Raw genomic sequence first — 20130 nt, 5'->3', positions numbered from 1 at the left:
TCCAAACAAGCTGTTCACCTTAAAGTGCAAAAAATGGAAGACCAAGTGAGACAGTTGTTAGCTGTTTACATGGAGAACCAAAGTTAGACACCACAGTTAGCATTGCTGCTGTTTAGATTGTCACAAGGTCAAAACTTACAGACACAGACACAATTACTCGCACAAGAGGACTATTAACTAAGTGAACATTCTTCACAGACCTGGTCCCACGGGGAGAATCAAAACTGAAACCCAGCTCTAGCCTGAGTAGCATGGACATTAATTCTCTTGCTGAACTCTTCTGAAAAGTGTGGTACTTAACTGAAATGTCATCAGCAAACACTTTTTAAGTCTGTTTCTGCTGTCATACTGAGGTGGAGAAACCAGAGACACACTAGGTATTTGAAACGATGACAGTTCCGTGATAAAAGTGTCAAGGGTTGGGAGATACTATCTGAGAGCAAAGCAGGTTCAGGGAGGTGGTTTAATGGCGATCTTTAGGGAAATGAGAAATCCTGGTATGGTCAATGTATGCAGGTTTTCATCAATTTTGTGGAAGACCAAATTAGTGGACATGGACTCAGATTTCAGAGCCAGTTTTCAGTGCAGTGGCTATAAATGGTCCCTGGAGGTTGCCAAGGGAGGAGCTGGCATCCAGACAGACTCAGGAAGACAAAAACCATCCCACCAAGAGAATTTCCAAGATCTCTTGGGCCAATAAGTTAATTATTCTTTAGATCTATTTTTAAGGAAAAAATGTAAAAAAAAAAGCCACAGGATTTTATAATTTTCAGTGTTATCTGAACAACCAGCCTTTGTTGCTGATACCTCATTTGTTTATCCACTCCTTGATTCAAGGGATTTCTCCTGGCTCTGCTCCTTCACTCTACAACAAGACTGAACTTTCTCCCCACTCACTCTGCCCTGGATACTAGAGACCAACGGGCCTCTCTTCCCGTTCATTCCATTCTGTTTTCTTGGGACTCATTCTCATGTGTCACTTAAAGATGCTTGGCCCTCCCTCTGTTCTCTGTATTATCTCAGTGAGAGGATTTGGCTCTTTCATAATGAGTCCTACTCATGAGTCCTTGAATCAGCCAGAGTCTGTGTTCACCTGCTGTCACAGCATTTGCAGTGCATACCATTTAGGCTCCTTGCATTTTGCAGCCCCTGCACACTTTTCCAACATCTGAGCCATATTTTCCGCCTATGAAAGTGTATGGATACATGTATCCCTTTGGAAGTATATACTGAGGTTCATCCTGAAAACTGTACCAGTTTTAAATATAGTGATAATATGGTGTGATATGGGATACATGAGGATTTCCCAAGCAACCAAGCACCAGCTAAAACTGGCACTTCCTTTGTTTTGTACAGCCTATGAGCTAAGAATGGTATTTACATTTTGAAACATTTGAAAACACTCTTAACTTTAAGACAAGGGAGAAACTAAGCCATGGAGCAGAAATTCGGGGAAAGGCATATGGAGAGATACAAGGGGGAAATCCCTGCCTCACTCCTGGGAAGAAATTAATATGTCTAGAAATGGGAATTCCCACCTAAGGGAATTAGGCAGTCCTCACACTGAGCGTTGGTTACATTTCGCAAGTGCTTTTCTAAGACTCACATCTTAAGTGTGTGGGGGTGGCCATATGTGGTGGTTTGGATGAGAATGTCCCCATAGGCTCATATATTTGAATGCTTAATCTTCAATTGGTTGAGTATTTTGGAAAGGATTTGGAGGTGTGGCCTTGTTGGAGTTGTGTCAGTAGGCAGTGCATGGCCTTTCAGGTTTCAGAAGTCAACACCATTCCTAGTTAGCTATTTCAACATGTAAGCTCTCAGCTACTGCTCCCGTGCTATGTCTACCCAACTGCTACCGTGCCTCTGACCATGATCATGGACTAATGCTCCAAAACTATAAGCCCCCAATAAACTATTTCTTCTATAAGTTGTCTGGGTCATGATGTCTCCTCACAGCAATGGAAAGCTAACTAAGACAGCATGTTTGTATGTGCATATGTCAGTCATGATAGAGGATATACAAACATTTCATTCATTTCATATGGTTCAGGGAACTGTACAATGGACCTGTCTAAGACACAATAGTCATGTAATCTCTCCTCATATCCTACACACTGATATCTGCCAACTGTGTGGATGAACCAATGGGAATCTGTTGACACTGAGAGAAAGTCATCTACTGACTATATCACCAGCAGCTGAATAAATATATTTAAGTGACTGAATTACACAACAGCAGAACCACAAACAGCTGAGCGCAATTTTTAAAAAAATTTTAAATACTTTAATTTAAATGAATATAAAAATGGAATTAAGAGGCTTTTCTTTGTGGTTAAGCCAGAGTAGAAGATAGGCAGATATTTTTTAAAATGTAAAAAAAAAAATTATATTAGTTTGTTTACTTTACATCCCAAGGGAATCCCTTCCCTTCCCTCCCCCAGTTCTCCCTTCTTCCCTCCTCCCCTCCCCTCTCCTTTTCCCCCTAGAAAAGGGGAAACCCCTCCCCCTGTATTAACCTTCCCCAGCACATCAAGTCACATCAGGCCTGAGCATATCTTCATCTCCTGAGGCCAGACAAGGAAGTGTTGCCAGGGTGAAGTGATCCAAAAGCAGACAATAGAGACATATAAGCACTCTAGGAGACAGAAGCAAGTGGATCTCTGAGTGCGAGACCAACCTGGTCTACAAAGTAAGTCTAGGACAATCCGGGCTACACAGAGAAACCTGCCTCAAAAAAACAAAAACCAAAGCCAAACAAACAAACAAACAACAATAACTCTAGACTTCATCCAACAAATGACCTTCTCTGCTAACTTGAACTAAGTCTCCTTGAGTAAAAGGATGATTCAGAGCTGGGGTTGAAAAGTTACCAACCCAATTTATTGACTTCCACAATTGTGAGCTCCACGAAGATTTATGGTTTGATTTTTTATGCATTTAATTTAAAATTAAAATTACTAAACAACAAAAGAACTGATGAGTGATAACAATCTTTAATCTACCTCCCTTTAACTCATTTGTTTAATTATCTTTTAAAATGTTTTGGTATAATTGTATAAATTATCTTGTTTTAGAATTTGAATTAGAAACAAATTACCTTTGAAATTATTGTAATTTCCAGCCTCATGTGCAGGAGGCAACTTCTGTTGTTATTTCATTATGTTATCCCTGGGAAATATTTTCAGTTATTTAAAAAAAAAACTTACATTTTTAAGAGCCCAAAGTAAGAGAGCTACAAAGTAAACCCTCATAGTTAGGCATTATGACAGCTGGGTTTTTTTTTTTTTTTTTGATGTCTTTTAATCTAGACACATTTCAAATCCAAGAACAAACAATCAAAGCCACAAGAACAAAAAAGAAATATACATTATCCCATCATGCTTCACCTTTTACCTGCCTAAACATGTTACCCCCCAAATGGTGAAATGTGTAAAATTAAAAGTAGCTTCTCATTCATCCAACAGAAAACTTCTTAAACTTTTTGGGACAGTGTTGACCAGAAGTACTTTAGGATGTCTGTTATCCTGCGGGAAAGTCAGAGTCCTCTGATGGGTGATGGTCGGATGGACACAAGAGCTATGCTCGGTGCATAGGCTGCACAATTCATGCATAACTGGGGACATTAAACGTGTGTTTTTGCCTCTTCCCTGTAAACTTAAAGGCTGCACAGGCTTAAGGTGCTTGTAATTTGAAGATGAGTTCCCAGAAAGGCAATGTGACTCTGTCTAGGCCTCAGAAGCACCAGAATACGTTCACCTTCAAAAATGACAAGTTTGATAAGAGTGTTCAGACCAAGAAAATTAATGCAAAGCTTCATGATGGTGTTTGTCAGTCCTGCAAAGAAGTTTTTGAATGGAGTGTAAAATACAGCAAATACAAACCACTGTCAAAGCCTAAGAAATGTGTTAAAAGTTCACAGAAGACAGTAAAGGACTCTTAGCACATAATGTGTAGACCATGTGCTTGTGAACTTGAAGTTTGTGCAAAATGTGGAAAGAAAGAAGATATCGTCATTCTGTTTAATAAAGAAATTTCAGAAAGTTTTGAAAATCAAGGTTTTAACCATGGAAGAAGCTGCAAAAGGAAAGAAGACAGTGATGAGGACTTTGTTGCTGAGACTGACTCAGATGGCGGGGATGGAGACACTCACACCTGACAGCATGGAGTCAGCTGCAGAGGGCTCAGCAAATGCACTGACACCCTAAGGAGGGAGTCAGAAAAGGCTATTAGTTAGGCAGAACTGGATCATGAGCAACACCAATTATTTATAACATTTGAGTAACAGAAACTTTTAGGTTTTCACGATAAAACCTAAGCTGCATATACAGAATATGTGTGGAAACACAGCGGCCTGTTGTATAATCTATGGAACTTGTCTAGGAAAACACATTAGCTAATGTCAAATTATCCAGTGCTGAGAACTGGTGATTGCATCAGAACTAGCTCATGAAAAACTAAGATGGTTGGCTTAGGGTGCCTTTCCATAGCATAATCTCAAGTGTGTGGCTTCCTTAGCAAAAGCCCCCTTACAGCTTACAAAGCAAATACGTTATTTTTATATACTCAAAATCATGTGTTGTGATTTTCCTTCAAAAATATTTTTTATTTATTTCTTCCTTTTTTTCCTTTATCTTTTCTAGTTTAGAAATATATAAGAAAAAATATAGTTACTAACTAGAAAGGAAAAATCCAACATTCATGCCCAAGTGGAGATCTTCGCAGGGTCAGAAGCTCCTGTGAGGTTTTTCCTCATAAGCTTATCCATCTCAGAATTTCATTGTCCTGAATTATCACTTTATTGCCAGTGTTTCTACTTGTAAACAGTGTAAGCTGGCTTCATGTGATTGTTGAAAAATGTGTCCTTGTGTTTAAAATCCCAAAGCTATTGAAAAGTAGCCAAGCAGTACAATGAACTTTTCTGTACTCTTTAGCCTAATCTCCATGTATGTATATATGATATGTATGTACATGTGTGAATATGTTTGCTGACTCATTGAAATAAATGTGAAACACTGAAAAAAAAAAGTGTGTTTTCTTCACATGCTGGAAAGAATGTGGAGAAAGAGGAACCCTCCTCCACTGCTGGTGGGAATGTAAACTGGTACAACCACTCTGGAAATCAATCTGGAGCTTTCTCAGACAATTAGGAATAGCCCTTCCTCAAGATCCAGTAATACCACTGCTAGGTATATATCCAAAAGACAAATGCTCAAGTACACAACAAGGACATTTGCTCAACCATGTTTGTAGCAGCTTTCTTCGTAATAGCCAAACCTGGAAACAACCCAGATGTCCATCAACGGAGGAATGGATACAGAAATTGTGGTATATTTATGTATCATAAACACGGTAATAGGAACAGGGACTGTCTCTGGCATGAACTCAGTGACTGGCTCTTTGATCACCTCCACCTGACAGGGGGCAGCCTTGCCAGTCCATAGAGGAAGACCATGCAGCCAGTCCTAGTGAGACCTGATAAGCTTGCAAGTGGAAGTGGAAGAAGGACCTCCCCTATCAGTGGACTGGAGGAGAGGAATAGGAGAGGAAGGGGGAGGGAGAGTGGGATTGGGAAGGACTGAGGGAGGGGCCACAGCTAGGATACAAAGTGAATAAACTGTAACTAATAAAAATAAAATAAAAATTAAAAAAGTGTGTCTTCCTAGCAACATGTACAAAAGCTGTCACAAACCAACATTTAAGACTAATGCGCGCGCACACACACACACACACACACACACACACACACACACACACACACACACCAGCTGCTTTTAAGCACCTATAATGCAGAAAACTAATCCTGCCTTAACCTAGCAACGATTTTACAAAAGTGCCAGTGGCTTTTACAGGTCTTTGCAATGAGAACACCTCCATCCCTCTTAGGAAAGCAGAGTGTCTGACTCTAAAGCCTGCTTTTCATCTTTATTAAATCTAGAAGCAAAAATGGAAAATATGTCACTTTTTTCTTTTGAAGTTTAAAACAATTTGTTTTGGCTAGTGTAGAGAATATTTTCTCATAGAGAGTACTAATCTCATTGTAAGAAAAATGAAATGAGATGTATTTTGAGATGCCAACATTCCCTGTAAAGAGAACCAGTTTCACAAGGAACACAAAATACCCACTCATGCTACATCATAGTAATGCAGCTTAGACAATGACTAAGTGTGTGCATGCCTGTGTGATATTTCAGTGAACAAAGAAAAGTCTTCTGTCAGGAAAACATGCACATGCTGCCATTTTAACAATGGAGCTAAGCAACGTCCTACAGTAGGTGAGAGGCCCAGGCAGCAGTGTCCACTGCTAACTGCGATCTCTCTTATTAGCAGCCCACTACCACTGAGAGTCCTGTGGGTTGGTGTTACCCTAATCTGAATTTAACCTACTCTTTTCAAAACATGAATTGTGATGAAAGACTTCTTACTAATTCTGAGACCAGAGTCATCCAAGAGATTTATAACCATCCCTTCAAACTAAGGCAGCTTTAACAAAATGAAATGGTGTGAATCACAAATCTGAGTGTAAATAAAATGAGAATTATTTATTTATTTTTTTATAAAATGAGAATTATTTTGGTGGATAGGTGTTTATGTACTTTTAGCTAATGACTGCTTTTTCCATATAAATATGAACACTTTTGGTAAAATGTCACTCATTCAAAGTATTGAGTACCCGCTATTGGCCTAGATGTTTAAGTTCCTGGAACCTGGAGATGAACTTACACTTGTAACAGGGTTTGTGACCCCTATGACCTTGCTGCTCTCTCCCTCTCCAGAGTGCATTTCCTCAAAATTCATCATGCCGAAAGATCGCCTTCACCACGCAGGGGCTTAGAAAATATCTTTAGAGCTTTAGGAGCAAATCTCTCTCTGGCCTTCTGCTCCCTTATCTCTTCCTTCATCATACTTTTCCAAGGTAAACCAGAAATGTGAATTCTTCTTCCCCCACTGAAGCCATAGAGCCCCCATTCCTCAAAAGACCTTCCTTGGTCTTTCCCTGGCCACGGACAAACCCTGTCTTGTATGGCAGCAGAATATGTGACTCCTGCTCTAGAACAGGGTTGTCTAGCCCTCAGGAGAAAAGGAAGTTGCAGTGAGAGGCAGAGGAGTGTCTTAGCAGACAAGCCTTGCTGGCTTCCTTTTCAGTCCATCAGACCCTTTCCGTCTACTCCAGCCTACACAGGAATCTGAGTTAAGGTACGCACTTTGACAAGCTGCTCCGCTCAACAGGAAGACTGAAGTGTTGCGTAAAACTGTGACTGTGTAACTGTGTTATGTCACCTTTTGTTTACCTGGCTTCCTGTTAAGCATGCTGGACATACCTATTCAGTTACGATTCCTCCTTTGTCTGATTCTGTATCCTCTCAGGGGAAGAGGCCAATGACCTTTCGTCATTGTGACTTGCAGAGATTGCAGATCTGTGTGGGTCCTGACTGTGGCTAACAGAATCTTACACCTCTGAAGTGTTTGGGAAGCAACAGAGGGACATTAAGGCAGTAGACATTAAAAAAAAAAAAGGTTTATTTATTATTTTTAACTGTGTGTGGTTACATGAGCCTGTGGACATTAGAAGAGGATGCTACTCTGTAACACGGGGCTTGTAAGCCACCATGTAAGTGGTGGGAACCAAACTAGGCCCTCAGCACAAGCAGTAAGCACTCCTGAGAGCTGAGCCATCTCTCAGTCTCAAGGCATAGACTTCTGACCAAGCAGATTGCCGGTCTGTAGTGGTCAGAGCTCCTAATGCAATGACTCATGATGAAAGGGTTTTCAGAGTTTCCTCTGGGCCCTTGGTTCCCACAGCCACAAGAGGACTTCCTTTGTTGCAGAAAGAGCAAGGCCTACCAATCCAGTACTCTGTTATAATCTGTCTGTGTTTTCTCTGTTTTAGCCCGCTGTTGGTAGCTGGCCACACAAACACTTAAACTGGTCCGCTGCTGCACACCCGTGGAGGAAGGATGCAGCTGAATTCACTGGGACACATCTACTGAGTGAGCACTGAGGGGAAGCAGGGGTCTGGGTCCTGGATGTGGCTGGCCAGGCTTGTGTTCTCTGTGGTGAGTCTGGCTCCCTCGGAGACTACATGGAATGAAAGTACCCATCAGGGCCTCTATACTCTCTTCTTATTTCAAAACAAAGAGACCATGGGTCTCTGAGTCACAGCAAAACCAAACTGAGTTAAAATCCTGTATTTAAGGGTATAAAAGATAATTTAGGGACACTCCTGCTGAATACAGTACTTCTTTATTTTTAGGAGTTCCTGTGGGTACCAAAAATCTACACACTCGTGTTTTTTTCTATAAAATAGCAAATGATGTGCCTATAACTTACACACATCCTCTGAAGACTTTAAATCATCTCCAGGTTGCATGTGCCTCCTAGTATATTGTATACGGAATAAAAATAAATGTAAGAGCATGCCTGTACAACTCAGGACAGAGGCAGTTGACTTCCATGCATTCTCAATGAAGCTGTCTATGTGGAGTGCACAGTAGCATTGCAGACAGGACGTTGCTGGGATAATGTAACGTTGTAAATTCTGGGGGGACTTGTTCAAATAGAGTAGGGGGTAACCTTGAGCCAGTTGAGGGGAGTTGTTATTTATTTATTTTTTACTTCCAGGTATGCTAGTTATTATAGTAGCTATAGTTAGTTACCTAAGGGAATAAGTGAATTTTCTTGAGATTCAATGCCAGCTTCTGATGCGGGTTTTCTTTCAGACTCTTACATAGGTCAATAGATAGTTTAAGCTGATCTAGAGAAGAAGTCACAAGTTGGCTTTTTGGGTACTTTCATCACTGATACAAAGCAGCAGTGAGAAATCCGCTGCACCCGAGTCTCCTTGATGGATGCTTCCAGAGGCCAGTGGGTAAGGAGAGGTGTGGGTGGGTGGAGAAAACGCCAGCTGCTGCACCCCAGCCTTTGCCTTTGCTTCTCGCTGTGAGTATCTTCAAACTTACCAGTTGTCTTAGGTTAGGCTTCGTTGCTATGGAAAATGCCTGAGACAGATAGGAAAGATTTATTTTGGCTTTCAGTTCCTAATGGTTTCAGCCCACAGTTGCTGACTCTACTGAGGTCCTGAGCTGAGTCTGAGTATCATGGTGATAAGCATGAAGTAGAGAGAGGTAGATTGTCTCATGGCAGACAGGATGGAGAAGGAGAAGGGAAACTTTCCAGGTGTGTCCTTAGGAGCCTATTTCTCTAAAGAGACCCCATATCTGCTTTCTATCATCCCAATAATACCATGATATTACGGATCTGTCAAGGGATTGATCCACTTACTTAGTAATCTTAGTTTCCAGTCACTTCTCCAAAGCTGATTAGTCGGCAAGTGAGCCCCAAGAGCAGGAATCTAAGGAGACAATTCATATTAAAACCATCGATGGGTCTATGCTATGACAGCATTTCCAAATTATTCTCTAAGGAAACCAGCATGGCCATCCTGTCCTGAGCGCCAATGGGAAGGCAGTCCATCAGATTCCAGTAGTGGGAAAAGCCCAAAGGATGCTTCCTGTTATCATCTTGAAGAAGAAGAAAAAATGTGGCAAAATCATGAGTTAGACTCCCTCTCCTAAGTGTTCTAAGTTCTGTAGCTCTCAGTAGATCCATACTGTTCTGTTTTCACTTGGTTAGGGTGTGAAAGCCAGAGTAACATGAGGAGGCCGTTCGTACCTTCTTCAGGACAGACACCTGGTGAAACTGAGTTTTCCTATCTTATTGCACATGGAAACCTCTTCCCAGGGTTGAACATAACTTGGGAGATGATAGTCTTGTCATTGTTGTATCTTGTGTAGTAATAAACGCACTAGGCAAGACTTTCAATTTAGCACATTTTGGCTTCTAGAAGCATCTGTCAACTGCGTCTAATTTCTACAGGAGCTGGAGAAGTGCTGCATTTCTGATATCTAAAGGTCTGAGAAGTTATGTCTTTCCCCCTTGGAAACCAGCTGTCTCACAAGGACTCAGAAGCACAAGAAACAGACACGGGCTGGACAGGGTGTTCTTCATTCTAGAAGGCTTTTCAAGAGCAAGTCAATAGCCCTCAAGAGAGAACAACTGGTACCTCTGATGTCTACAATACAATGGGTACATGATGGGAATTTTAGGAAGTTGTTACTGAACAAGGGACCTCTACTTATAACACACTCTTGATTCCCAAGTAAATGGTGGATTTTGAACTATAATATTTATAATATACTTTGTTTAAAAGTTGTATTTACCTGTAAGGAAAAATTTTAAGAGTGTTGTTTTTTTAAATCACTTAAACCAGCTCTTTAAATACTTTACCATAATGGTTCTGTTTAAGATGATGCGTCAGCCTTGACATAAAGGGCACGCACCAATGGTCTGTCAAGATATCAGAAGGTGGCTTGCACTCCAAAATAATGTCTCATGTAGATGAATAGGTCTAGGCCCACAAAGATACAGTTGTTTGTCCCCAGAATACCAAAAACAGGCCAGAACCTCTGTCACCTGGATCTTATCCTTTCAGTCCTTTTCATACTCAACGTTACTATTCTGAAACTTATTTCTTTCTCTGAGAAAATACAAGATAGGAATTGAGTTCTAACTCCTCATGAGGAGACAAAGTCTTACAGTGTCCTCCAACACTTAGCAAATGATGTTCATTCTGTTTTCTATAAACTACAGCAGGGGGTGAGGCTTGCATTCATTCAAAGGCCAAGTAAATGGCAGTTCACAACCCTGCTAAAGAGATCAAGGTTTTTATTAACATCTTAGTCCATTTTCAGTCACTCTAACAAAATACTTGAGACTATATAAATCCATAAACAGTGGAATTTATGAATGTAGGGAGTGCCAACACTTTGATGCTGACATATGCTTCTGTCTGATGAAAGAAGGCCTTTTGCTGCTTCACGAGCTGGAATAGAGTATCATGTGGCAAAACAGAGACAACTATGGTCATTGTGCTTCTTCTTGCAAATCCTCCAGCATCATCAGTGGGACCTCAGCTTTTAAATGCCTCAGCCCAAATACCATCAACATATTTGGAAAGACTATGTCCCAGTGTGTAAATTTGGGATGCACACTCAAATCACATCACTTAGTGTTTGGAAAACTGATGTCTGAAAAGGAAGGGAAGGACAAAGGATTAAGAGAGGGAGAATTGGGACTGTGACTCAGTCCTGACAGAGGCTCCAGCTGAGAACGGAGGAAGCCTTGAGGCTGGGGCAGCCCTGCGGAGCTGATTCAGCCTGGTATGTACGCATCAGTGTACATCACTCTCCGGATGGGGCACCCTGGGTTGCAGCGGGAGTCTAGGACGGAGGCTTCCTCTGACCTTCAGATGGGGCAAGCACTGGAGGCTGTGGGTCTGTTAGCAGGAAGGCTTTGTTCCTGAAGGGGAGTCTGTGGTCCTTTCCCAGGACCCCTGCCTCTATCTGAGCTGGTGATTATTAGTTCAAAATGTTCTACATGAACCTCATGTGCCTCAGAGAACAGAGACTGAATCCAGATTAGAAGTCGCTACCAAGCAGATTCCTCGCTGAAAACAACTCCGGACAGATAATAGTAATCTTTTTAAAGGCCATCCTGTTGGATGCCAATACTGTTTACTTTGGTAGAAATTAGAAATTATAAAAGAAAATAGAGGCCTAGATATTTTAAAAAACACAGGAACACCAGAATATGCATATAACTATTATTGGTTTCTTAACTTGAGTATTTCCCTACATTTGTATATTTACATCAGTTTTTAAATTTCTAAATACTACATGATATAAAGAATAAAGTTGTAGCCAGAGAGAGGTGCACATCTTTAATCCCCACGCTCAGGAGACAGAGGCAAGCAGATCTCTGAGTCTGAGGCCAGCCTGATCTCCAGAGCGAGTTCCAGGACAGCAAGGGCTACACAGAGAAACCCTGCTTTCAATAAAACAAAACAAAAACAAGAAGAATAAAGTTGTCCCTGCCTCTAAGACAGTCTTTAATCTCTGATGCAGACTCCTGGTCTAGAGCCAGCCCACCAGCTCATTCTCTCCATTACACATGATGAGTAGGCAGGGGCCCTGAGTTCCCTGCTTCATGCCAGCACTGTCTCAGAGGCAGCCTGGCTTCCCCCGAAGGTGTTGCTAATGGAGATATTCACGCGGAGTCCAGGCTTGTTCAAAATGCACAGAGTTGGGGTGTTTTTCCTCTGCAGTTCATGCCCTTCTCCATGTCTCTCTGCTTGACTTATTGGGAACCTCTTTTTCATTCCATCGAGGAGAATTTCCATTAACCTTCCACATATTTGTGGACCTCAGACAGGGATTTCATTTTCACATTTAGGCCCATTCAAGTGAAGGTCGCTCCTTTTCCTACACGAATCTGGGAGAGGATCAGGATTGCCCTCAGTCTCTTTCTTGTGCCTGGACACAGCTCCATTTCTCCTGTGAGAAAGCCCTCTTGGTTTTGAATCATATTGCCCACCTAAGTGACCCTACCCCCCTCCCACCCACTAAAGAATGCTGCTGTCTGCTGAACCTCAGATTGCTCACACAATGGAAAGCCTTGAGAACTTGGTTCATGCTTTCCATCTCTTGGTCTATATCTGTGACATTAAAGACCAACCGGACATCCATGTAAACAATCCACACAGTAGCCTTTGTTGCTTCTTTATCTCAGAGCCATAAGCATTTGTTTCTACTTCACTTTAACACCTTGGTCTCTTCAAAACTCTGAGTTACTCATCTCTACACTTGTGTGACAAAACACTTGACATTATACACACACACACACAACATACGTATGTATGCACATTACTCAAGATAAATAATTTGAACAGGAGGGTTACTTTGGCTCATGGCTTCGGAACACAGTTCTGTCTAGTGCTTAGGCTGTTGGTGGTGAGGAGGGGCAATAGTGTGTTTCAGAGGAAACCAATCACCTTGTGGAGGCAGAAAGCAGAGGTGGAGAGCACAAAATAGATCACCCTGGAAGACACACCCTGATGTACTTCATCCAACTAGGAGGCCCCATCTCCTAGAGTTTTAAGACTGCCCAATAACCCACTAAGGAAAGAATCCATAAATTGCTTAATCTATTCATAAGGTTAGAGCCACCATGACACAATGGCCTCTTAAAGACCCCTCTACGGAACCTTGCTGCTTTGGAGACCGTACTGGCCGGTTTTGTATCAACTTGACACAAGCTAGAGTCATGAGAGAAAAAGGAAACTCACTTGAGGCAATGCTTCCATGAGATCCAGCTGTAAGGCATTTTTAGAATTAGTGCTCAGTGGGGGAGGATCCAGCCCATTGTGGGTGGTGCCATTCCTGGGCTTGTGATCTTGGGTTCTATAGGAGAGCATGGTATGGGAAGCAGGCCAGTAAGCAGCCTCCATGGCCTCTGCATCAGCTCCTGCCTCCAGGTTCCTGCCCTGTTTAAGTTCCTGTCCTCAATTTCTCCAGTGATGAACAGGAATGTGGAAGTATATGCCAAGTAAACCCTTTGTTTCCCAGCTGTTTTTTGGTTGTGTTGTTTCATTGCGGCAAAGCAGAGAACAACCTTTGAAGCATGTACTTCTGGGGGATATTTAAGATTCATACTCCCAGCTCCAAACTGATTTACCTCTGAAGAACCACAGCAGCAGAACCTGTACTTTGGGTGTTTCTTAAGAAGCTGACTTTGAACACAGGGGATTCACATGGACATGAATCCTGCTAGGAGTGGGTGGAGTATTGAGACAATGGAAGGAAATAAACTACTGAAGGGTAGAATGGCAAGCCAGTTCTGACTGTGGGCAGCTGGAATACTCTCTGGGAGACAGAGAGCTGGGGAAGTCTGGGAGACAGGAGTAAACATCCCAGACTTGGCTCACCATGGCCAGGTGAGGGGGTAGCTATCCGTTTGCGTCCATTCGGGTTGCTTCTTGCAGCATGACTGCCCAGGCCTTCTGACCTGCCAGAAAGTTCAGTCAAGAGCAGAAGCAGCAGCTGCTGCAGGGGGCAGGCACACTCACCTCATTCTCTTCACCTCTCCCTTCAGCTCTCTCCTCCATTCACCTTCTCTTACCAGGCAGCCCATCTTTCCTGGGGCCTCTGATCACTTGAAGTGTCCACTTTCATAAACCACAGCTAAATTCACAACATGTGGAGCCTGAACCCCAAAGACAGAACATTTTCTCTTGAGCTGCTTAACTTCATTGTTTGTTTTCTTATGGTTTTGTTTCCTTCTAAAAAAAAAAAAAAAAACAAAACCAAAAAACAATCCACAATTGAGGATTTCCCAGCTAAACTCAGACGATCATGGTGAGAAATAATTGCCTATCCAGGCAAACCGGTGCCACTACAAATTGATGGATGTCTGCCTTTGCTGTTCACTCACTGGTTTTTCTTTCTTGTTTGTCAGCTGCCCCTTTAATGACTCCCAGCTACTCATTTAACCTTTCCTCCTTTCCCCAGCATCCTCCTTGACTTTTACTCCTTTCTTTCACAGCTGATGACTCAGCCACATTGCGGGAGGGAAGTTCCTGTGTGCACTCTGTCTCTCTTTTCTTTATTCTTTAGCCCTCTCCAGGCCGGACCTCCATGCAAACTATCCCAACTGTCATTGGTATCCTTGCCGGTTCTTCTTCCTAGAAAATACCGCCTCCCCCATGTTTTGTTCCACAAATATATCTCAGTTTTTTTTCTTTACCTTCCTGGTAAAGAAAAGTCCCATTTCTTCATCTATGCACTGAGCCTTTGAATGTCACCACTTTCTGCCGTGGTCTCTTTTCCTCTGTATTTTATCCTTATACAATGTTATGGCCTCCTCATCTACTTTTATGTGCACAGTTCAGACTCATCCTTTGAGATCTAGACTCAGAGCAAAATGGTCTAGTTGACACCCACTCTTGGATGTTTCAGGAATATGCTAAAATTAACATATTCAGATGTAAATGGATGCTCTTCATTCCAACTCTCGCCCATTTCCAGGATACTTCCTCGTGATAATCTATCCATCCCAGTGCAGAGCCAGAATCTCTGAACCAGCCTCAGTGTTCCTTATCCTATTGGATGCCACCTCTCGAGTGTCTTTTAAGAAGTATAATATTTTAATTAATTCTTTGAAAATGTCAAAGCTGAGTAGAATATAATTTGATTATATTCACTCCTGAATCCTCCTCCCAACTCCTCTAAAATCTACCTGTCCCTCCAAACTTCATGTTCTCTTTATATTTTAAATCCACCAAGAACAATCTGTGCTTTGGGCCATACGACCTTCCACTGGAATCCACAGGTTAAGCTTCAGATAAGTACTGCCAGTCAACAGCCTGTTTTCCAGCCTACCTATTCCTGAGAGTGGGATTCCTCCCTGGTTTGGGGACTCCCCTCCTCCAACTATCAAGACTGTGTGCCTAAAAGTCCATGGGCCTAAAAGTTAAACTCCTTACTTTTATCTTCTGTTCCTAACATATGTATGTCCCAGCATCCTGCTTCCTCAAGCGCTGCATCCAGAACTCAGGTGCTCCAGCCTAAACCTCACAGACTGCACCAGCTGGACCTGTAATTCCTAGCTGCAGATGATCTCACAGATCCTGGACAGTAAATAGAAGAGCCTGCTCTTGGGACTTCCACCCTTTTGCACTTCTCCCTCCCCAAATCACTGCCCCCAACGTCAACCAGATGTAGCCAAAAAAAGATTCTTCCCCCATTATCCACTTATTATCAACAAAAGACTGGAATGTTAAAGTCCTTACCTGCTGCAGGGCTTGGCTGCCAGACCCTGCCCTCCAGCTAGTGGCGGGGCTTCTCTCCCAGAGGCCCTTCACTATAATCCAGACATCTTGGTTCCATTGTTCTTCCCCCCTTTTTCCTCCCCCTACCTCTGCTTCCTGCCTTCCCCCCCCACCGTGCTCTCCTTCCCACTCCCAATAAACCTGCATTTTTATAATATAGCTTTGTCTCTCCGTTAGCTCACTGTGTTTTATTCAATCAACCAATAATCTGTTTAGCAAGATAATAGTAGTAGGTCCACCTCTGTGGCTTGTGAGCTCCCTAGCCAGACTGGCAAATGTACAGTACCAGGCATGCATTTCCAGCTGTGGACCTTAAATCCATTTGGAAAGTGGTTGGTTATTCTCGTAATGTTTGTGCCACCATTGCCCACAGGCATGCATTGCCATTGGGGTCTTTACTGGAATTCACAGGAGTTAGATCTGGGTAAGAATGTTCATGAGTTTTCTCCCCCAAAGGGACATACATAGTACTTTCTAACACTATAAAACTAATTAGCAGTGGGGAAGCTTCCTGGTTGGTACGAACTTATTTCTCCATGTTCTATGATCAGAGTGTGTGGTATCTTTAACAATAGGATCTTACTGTAAAGTTTTTATGGAAAAAGCAAACACAATAGCTTGTATTGTTTTGGGGGCCCCTAAGATAGTCATGATTAACAGCTGGAGGGATGCTATCTCACACCTATCAATGAGCTTTTTATTTTACAATCAGTGGCTTCTGGGAAGAGAATTTTACCCTGAGTTGGGCAATTCCACTTAAACTCTTTTGTATGAACACCACACACACACACACACACACACACACACACACACACACACAATCTTTTGAAATAATTTTTCTTTCAATTTTCACACTGCCTATAGTGGTTTAAAAGAGCTAGGTCCCCAGAGACTCGTGTATTTGAATGTTTTTTCCCCAATTGGTAGACTATTTAGGAAGGATTAGGAAGTGTGGTCTTGTTGGTGAAAGGGTGTCACTGTGGTGTGAGTTTTGAAGTTTCAAAAGGCCACTTCAGGCCTAGGCTTTCTCTCTCTCTCTCTCTCTCTCTCTCTCTCTCTCTCTCTCTCTGACTCTGAACTTGTGAATAAGATATAAGCTCTCAGCTACTGCTCAAAGGCCATGCCTGCCTGCCTGGTACCATCTCCCAGCCATGACAGTGAACAGTACACCATTCCCCAGTAAAAGGCTTTCTTTTATGAGGAAGATTGCCTTGGTCTCTCTTCATAGCAACAGAACAGTAATTAAGATACTGTCCCATTTTCTAAGTAATACTCATCTCTTCCCAGGGTTTCAAAATTAGTCTCCCCATTGCTTTATTGTGCTATCTCTGGGCTCCTTTAATCTATCTTCAAGCTGTTGCTTAATGAAAATGTATGAACTATGACTGCTGTCATGGGTGAGGATTTCAGTGCTCTGTCCAATTCTTAAAAACATCCAAATGCTCTAAGGATTAAGATGAACCCTCTGGCTTGGCTTGTAAGGTCCTCCTTGGCTCGGTACAACTGCATGTCTGGGTTCATCTTTTACCACAGCTTAACTCAATGGTTCTGTGCTAGGCACAAAGACTGTCTGCGGTCCTGGGTCTTTCAGTGTTCCCTGGTCAATGACTCTTGTTTTATACAGTTGATCCTGATGTTGTTAAAGAGAGTTGATTGTCCTCAGTGTTCTAGATAGACATCCTGTAAGAACTCATCTTGGCAGAGGTCCTGAACCAGGCTGTTTGAGTTACAGACTACTCAAATTCAAGGACTTTCTTGCCAAATGGCACATGATTAGCACAATTAAATACCATGATTCTGCTTTTAAACTGGAGTTTTTCTCTTTCCTCCTGGGGCTCATGGAGTTTGGAAAAGGCCTGTAAGGACTAAGAACGTCATGTGTGGAATATATGTATCTGGGATGCTGAGCTAGCTCATGTGGGATGAAGTAAGGACAAGGACAGGAAAGACAGGAGGACAAACAGACTCAGATGCTTATGAGTGTGCTGCAGGGACTTAAGAGACAGCAAACTTTGTTGATGTCCTGGGATTAAGTGGCAAAGTATACAAGCGGTGTAGGGGGAAGGGTTTGGCTCGGATTGGGAGTCTGCAGACAATATGAGCGCAGGGAGAAGTAGAAAACAGCACACTCTTAGCCTGGGATATCTGAAGCACAAGCCAGCTTTGCAAGTAGAGCAGAGATGCCTCCATTCCTCTGTGGGGCTGCTGGCAGGCGCTGGCAGTGGGGATGTCTGTAGCCGTTCTCCCAGGGCGGATGTCCTTGCAGTAATGCATGGCCTGGGGAGTCAGCGCTGGTGTTTGGTTTCTTCTCCTACATCACTGTCAGAGCTTCGTTAGTTCTCAGACTGCATTTTTGGACCTTAAATCACCAGTATTTTACCTGGCATCTGGCCCATGATGGGTCCTCTACACCTCCCTGAAAGAAAGGGAAGTTTATGTAGGTGGTACTTGCCAAGGGCCTGGCATTTTCTATGGACTAATCTTAAGTTGGCTAATTTTATCCTCAAGCATGGGTATTGTACTAGCTCCCACTTCACAGGTGAGAGCTCAGATGATAGCAGTGTGAAGCGGCTTGGCCAAGGCCACTGCCACCTCGGGCGAGGCCCTTGTTGTCTGTGCTCCTGCTATGAAGCTGCCTCTTCTGGAGCTCTTCTCTTCTTCATCTCCTGGGCCTGCAATTTTAACCTGCAGAAGGCTGAAGATTTAAAATCTGGGTTACATGCAGTTTGTGTCTAGGACCCAACCGATCTCAGTGAGTTTCTTTTTAACTGCTTTTCTTATTAAGAAACCCTGGTTTTGTGTGACAGGAAGCCCCATTTGTTTGTAGAGGTAACCTCAAAGAATTAACTCTCCTAGTCCTGGTGGGTGAGTTCTTTTGCAGGGAGAATGTCCACTTCACTCCCCCTAACTACCTACCAATTCTTCTTAGTGTCTTCCCTCCAAACTGGGGAGATTTTTTTTCACCCAACTTTTTATCTCCTCATCCATTTATTTAGGTAATCCATCACTTTGGAAGAGTGATATTAGAAGCACCTGGTTTTGGGGTAACACTTTTTTAAAGAATTAGCATGAGATCTAACATGTTCATTTTTAAAAACAATGTGTAATTTAATTTTCTCTAGCTAGGCTTATGTCTTCGCCTTTGGCAAATTGGGAAATTTTATATTCAACTTTATATTCAACTTTATATTCAATTTTATATTCAAAATTATGTTCAACTTTGTCATCTTAACCAAGAGTTGAACATTTGTATTTGGTCCAGAAACATTCAGAGTTTAATTTTTCTTTTTACTTAGTTGTATTTCTCTAACCTTTGATGAGAACTGAACCACAGAGTAATAACAAAAGGCTATGTGTCTGAAGTCTTCTGGTGAAAAAAAAAAGAAAGGAATTCACACCTAGCTTGCATTTCATGAGGATTTCACATGCATTACCATTTTTCTCTGGATCCCCAGCAGACTTCTAAACATGTATATGTTGACATTTTTGGAGTGAAATTAATAAGCAAGAGCTTTTTTTTTTTTTTAATTCTAGCTTTGTTGGGGGGGGGAGAGGAAAAGGCATTGTGTCCAATACACAATATCAACAACCGTGGCCAACTTGCAATGCCTTCTTAGATTTAGATCTTGAATACTATTTAGTTAAAAAATAATAATAATCTTTTCCCATCTACCCCAGGTCTCTTCTAAACCTATAGCTTGTTGGCTTCAGAGCCTGTAAGTGCTATTGCCATTTCTCTTGAAGACCTGGTCTTCATAGAGGTGAGCAGGATTCTCTGCTTGCCTCTTTTCCTAAAAATAGAACTGTGTGACATTACAATAATTTAGACCACACTTAAATGTGAAGGGTGTAAAACTCCAGCTTCTTTGCTTATTTCTCTTTAAATTACATTTCATTTTTTAAACTTGACCTGGAGAAGATGCATGTCTGTGTGGCTTTAGTTTCCCAGCTGGGATTGGTAGATTTCCAGCTGCAGGACTGGACCTTCTTTTCTTAGTTGTTACAAAGTTAGAAACATTTTCCTAAGATCAAAAAAGTTCACTTTGGAAGAAAGACTATATGTGGTTAGTGATGGAAAAAAGTTGGTTGGGGTTGTAATCAAAGGTGTTTCAATCCCTCTGTCCATGGATCATTTGCATGTGCGAGGCCCCATGCCCTAATTTTCATTTGGAAAATGTGGTCCCTGAATTAGTTTCCTAGGTTGGCTGTAACCAAATAGCAAAAATGAATGGGGTTAAAAAAAATTCATCTTCTTATAGTTGTGGATTCTGTAAGCCCAAGATAAAATAGGTCTACCCTGAACCTGTCCTCTTTGCCTTACAAATTCCTATCTTTTTCTGCGTCCTTAAATGGCCTCTCACCTGTGCACATACATGTGTCTTACTTAGCATTCTCTTCTGGTGAGA

General features: G+C 42.1%; 1 pseudogene; it reads left to right on the top strand.

The window, feature by feature from the left end:
• The first annotated feature begins 3697 nt into the window (after nt 1-3697).
• LOC129685469 (uncharacterized protein C9orf85 homolog) lies at nt 3698-4159 on the top strand (annotated as a pseudogene).
• Nucleotides 4160-20130: the final 15971 nt, after the last annotated feature.

The sequence above is a fragment of the Psammomys obesus genome, unplaced genomic scaffold, assembly GCF_907164565.1.
Source record: "Psammomys obesus unplaced genomic scaffold, mPsaObe1.curated_primary_1811, whole genome shotgun sequence".
Taxonomy (NCBI): Eukaryota; Metazoa; Chordata; class Mammalia; order Rodentia; family Muridae; genus Psammomys; species Psammomys obesus.
This window is presented reverse-complemented; position numbering and strand designations above follow the sequence as displayed.